Source organism: Dioscorea cayenensis, chromosome 3, assembly GCF_009730915.1.
Source record: "Dioscorea cayenensis subsp. rotundata cultivar TDr96_F1 chromosome 3, TDr96_F1_v2_PseudoChromosome.rev07_lg8_w22 25.fasta, whole genome shotgun sequence".
Taxonomy (NCBI): Eukaryota; Viridiplantae; Streptophyta; class Magnoliopsida; order Dioscoreales; family Dioscoreaceae; genus Dioscorea; species Dioscorea cayenensis.
Window position 1 is genome coordinate 8491686 of NC_052473.1, and position 4999 is coordinate 8496684.

The following is a 4999-nucleotide window of genomic DNA, read 5'->3' on the forward strand; positions in this document are numbered from 1 at the left end:
TAATTGATGAGTACAATTAATACCTTGTTTTTATTACTCCCAGTTTAATCTTTTGCTTGTCTTTTAGCACATTCTGGATATATTCAATACTATTTTGGGTATAGTTGTTCATGGTGCAGGAATTTAGGGTTCAAAGCAATTAGGAATGAAATCGAGTACAAAATAAGCAAAGAATGTAGATCTTTCTAAGTGTCCAAGCCAAGCACGGGCAGAGCATGGGTGTGCTCTATCCCCATGATTATCATTGTCAAAAGATGCCTGAGTAGCTAACCAAGCATGGGGGTGCTACCAAGCAAAGCACGGGCAGAGCATGGTCGTGCTCACCCCGTGATTTTCTCTGGTAAACACTTAGCCGATTCACTCAAAAGTCCCATAGAAGAGCATGGTCTGAGCATGACCGTGCTCAAATCATGTTGAGCCTGAAAGTTCCTTTTTTAACTCCCAAATAGTACTAGAAGTCCAGTCCCTATGGTTTGACAACCCTATCCCTTTGGGGGTCCACTCTATTACTTGTTATGATCCGTACACTTGCGGAGAGTGCATCAATAATAATGACGAAATATTAATATTTATATAGCTTTGATAAAGATGGTTTAAAACATTTAATAAAAAAGGCTATATGCATACACAAGGATATATATGTTTTAGAAATAAAAATATGAAAGGATTGGTTTAAGATGTTATTGGAACGGTATTTCATAATGTTTCATTTCTATATGAAACCCCTAAAGATATATGAATAATTTCAAAGGATTGTAAGAATTGGTCTTAGGTTAAAGCTTTTGAGATAGGATTATTGAACCACTATCTATCTATCTATCTATCTATCTATATAATTTGGGTCGATTAGGATTTTATAGATATATAGACTGGACTTTCTCTTGGAAGAAAGGAGCTAAAATTCTGTCCTTGATAGCATACATAAGAATGTTAGAGATTGTTACATGAATGAATGATGATGGTGTGATGAGATATGATAGTTATAGTATATAACTGCACTTATATACATTTGTGATGATATTTTGGGTAAAGGCAATGCGGTTAATGAGATTGGAACAAATTAAAATATAAGGATGATGATAATTAAAAACTTGTGCATTTGCAAGCCCTCCGTCATGGTTACTTTTGAGTTGGACTTTAAGGTAGTAGGGTATCACTACATGGGAGGAAATGGTGGAAGCCTTTCTAGCGAGATATTTTTCTCTAGGGAACTCAGTGAAGCTTCAGAATGAAATCTCCACTTGTATACAATCTGAGTTGGAGTCTCTTTTTGAGACATGGGAAAGATTTAAAGACCTTTTACAGAGGTGCCCTCAGCATGGATTCCTTGAGTGGATGATCGTACACACTTTTATTCAATGGGTTGAATCCAATCACAAAGACAGTTGTTAGATGCTGTTGCAGGAGCGACTTTAAGGAACAAGACTCCGGAAGCTGCCTAACAGCTTATTAAAGAGATCACCATGAATAGTTATCAGTGGAATACTCGAGACAAGAAGAAAATGGATAGGCTTCATGAGATTGATGTAGTTACATCTTTGGCTGCCTAGGTGGAGGCATTATGTAAGAAGCTAGATATATTATCCTCTCTAAGGATAGTTGCAATGATGAATTGTGAAGGTGACAGAAAGGGACATAGGCAAGCAGATTGCCCTATTTTAGTTGATATTTCAACACTTGTTGAGCAGGTTGATTTTGTGGGTAATGCAATGAGAGGCCAAGGAAACCTTTATAGTAGCACCTTCAAACAAGGATGGAGGAACTATCCTAAATTTTCATGGAGTACTTATAGGCAGTAAAAGCCAACTAATCCGTAAGGTTTTCTGTAACCACAATAATCAGGTTAGGAAAGTAGAGTTTCAAAGTTGGAAAAACGTTTGGCCAAGTTTATTCAGTCCTCTGACACAAGATTTCGAATGTAGAAGTGACACTTTTCAACCATACAACTTTGCTACATAATTTAGAGAACCAAATGGGTCACATAGCAAAGATATTGGGAAAGAAACCACAAGGAAGCTTACTTAATAACAATGAACCAAATTCAAGGGAGATTAAAGGAAGACTCCTAGCTAAAAAGGTTGCTAAAGAAATGCCTATTGAGTGGCAGGATAAGGAACATAACAATGGGAAGGAGGTAGCTGCATCATTCAAGTCAAGAATTTCTTAACCCTCTTTGCTGATGAATGACCATATGGATGAGCAATACAAGAAGTTCCTAGGTTTGTTCAAACAATTACACATTAACATTCAATTTATTGAGGTGCTGGCATAAATTCCTTGTTATGAGAAGTTTCTAAAGAACCTCTTGGCCAACAAGAGGAAATTACAGAAGAGTGCAGCTATTATACTTGATTTCATCTTGCTCGACCATACTTCAGAAAAATCTACCAAGTAAGATGAAGGATCCAGGATCTTTATCAATCCTTGTGCTATTGGCGGTTTGGGGGGAAAAAAGGATTGGCAGACTTGGGGACAGTTATCAATGTGATGTCTTATAAGTTCTTCCAGAAATTGGCCCTAAGAGAATCGAGACCTACTCAGATAATACTTCAGCTTGTTCATTGATCAATCAGACATCCTAGAGGAATTATTTAGGATGTTTAGATAAAGGTTGGCAAGTTCATTTTTCCTGCAGATTGTGATGTTGGATGTGGACGAGGATGTTGATGTACCGTTGATCCTTCGAAGACCAGTTTTGCGTACTTATAAAGACACTTATAGACATGGATGGAGGTAAGATGACATTAAGAATTGGAAACAAAAAACTGACTTACTTCTAAAGACACTTATAGACATGGATGGAGGCAAGATAACAATAAGAATTGGAAACAAAAATCTGACTTATTGCCTCTCCAAAGACATGAGAAATTCTCTTGACTTTGATGATACTTTGTATTTTTTGGATGTCACTGATGATTTTATTGATGATTATATGCAGAAATTTCTCCATCTTGATGCATTTAAAGGATGACCAGATCAAGAGATAGAGGAGGAGGATTTGCCGATTAATAAAGAGTTTTAAGGAGTAGTCTTCTCAAGGGATTCTGAAGAAAATATTCTGGAGAATGACTACATTAAGACGGCAACATAAGAAGTAATTAAACAACAAAGAGGACAAGAGGGCTAGTGAGGAAAGCATCTTAACCTCCTTTGGTAACATATTCTAACACTCCCCTCTTAATTTGCATAAATTGTTTCCAAAGATCTTGAGTGATGTAGGTAGGAGGTCTTCCACCTATAGGAGCCCCCTTGAGCGATCAAGTATGTCAAGCTTGTGACGTAAAACACGTATTTCTTTGGAGACAACCTAACTTTTTCATGTAATTAAACTAGTTTTTCATTACTATAGAAATAATTTGCATGAGTGAGTATTGATTTTTTATTTTGTTGGTGTTGATTTTTTCATGTCAAATTTGATGCCTTGGTGTCTATGCATGATTTAGGTGATGTTTAGAGTGAATTCCATGTATGTGACAGAGTTTTTGGCTTAGGAATAAAAAATTTTGGGGTTTTTTCTGCAGGACACAAGAGCTGGCATAAGTGGGCGTGACTTCTAGGGTGATTTTGCGTATGTGCTTACTTATGTGATTTTTAAAGTTATTTGGCATGTCAAGAAGCCATGAGGGCAGTCATATGCGTGTCTACCAGCTTATGCATGATTTGTAGAAGCTATTTTAGACATGTGGATTGCAGTAAGCCACACACCTTTCCACATGGTTGTTTGGCCTCAAGGTGCTACCTTCCACTTTAGCACTATAGCACCCAATAAAACATTATTACATGGGCATCCACACGGCCATGTGGGAGGCCATGTGGAGGCCTTATTTTTTCTTATAAAAGGCGGCTCAAGTGATTTTTAGGTATCTTTTAGCTCAAGTTTGACAGAAAAAAGATAGTAGGAATTAGATAGGAGGCCTTTGCGCACAAGGGAGCGCTTCTTCAAAAACTTTCATCGATTCCTTCTTCATCAAAAGCTATTGGGGGAGTAGCCGATGACTTGATTCATAAGCGGTGTAGCCCATCTTTGACGGAGGGATTCTTGAAGATGTTGAAGTGGCTTTTGGAGGCCATCATCATGGATAGAAAGGGTTATTCTTATTGGTTTCATTTGTTTTCATTCATTAATTGATTACATATTGTATTGCTCCATGGAAAGTGTTTACATAGATTTTTCTATTCCTAATTTTAACAAAAATATGATTTTATTCAGATTATGATATAAATTAAAAAAAAAGGATGATTACGAGGAAAAGGGAATAATCTTGCAAAAAAAAACATTAAGGATAAATCCTTAAAATAATCTCCCAATATCCATAAAATTCGGATAAATAAAAAAATATAAAAAAAACCATCTTCATCCTCAAAAAAGGGAAGATTGAATTTTTAAAAGTAAAAAAATAATAAATCCGACAAAAAATAAAACAAATAATCTTTATCTAAGAAGATGGTTAGGATTCACAATCTAATTTTTTTAAATTGAAAAAAATAATAAATCCGAGAAAAGAAAACAATGAGAGATATCAAATTTTATTTTTTTAAATAATAAATCTGAGAATTAAAAACAAGAGATCAGATTTATTGTTAAAAATAATAAATAAATAAATAAATAAATAAATAAATAAATAAATATGAGAAATGTTTTAAAAAATAATAAATCTGAAAAAAAATAAATCTATGAATTATTAAAAAAAGGGTTTTTTCAAGCGGGGAGTTTTTATCTCTGTGGTTAGAATATGGAAAAACAAAAAAAATGAACTATGAAATGAAAAAAAAATGAGGTGAGAGGATCCAGAGGAAAAAAAGGAAGACGAGAGAGAGAAAAAAAGGAGATGAAGACAAAAATCAACAAAAGGAAGTTGAGAGGAGAGAAAGAAAAGAAGGAAGAACAAAGTCATGGAGAGGAAGAGTTTCCGATGAGGAGAAACCGAAGACGAGGAAAGCTAAGAGTAATAGAAGCTTTTATGAATTAAGAGAAAAGGGTATTTCTCATGTCGTTTGA

General features: G+C 35.1%; 1 non-coding gene across 1 annotated transcript; it reads right to left on the minus strand.

The window, feature by feature from the left end:
* Nucleotides 1–1219: 1219 nt before the first annotated feature.
* On the minus strand, nt 1220–1325 carry LOC120257756. The gene has a single exon (XR_005535844.1). It is a non-coding gene; the product is annotated as a small nucleolar RNA R71 (small nucleolar RNA).
* Between the last annotated feature and the right edge of the window lie 3674 nt (nt 1326–4999).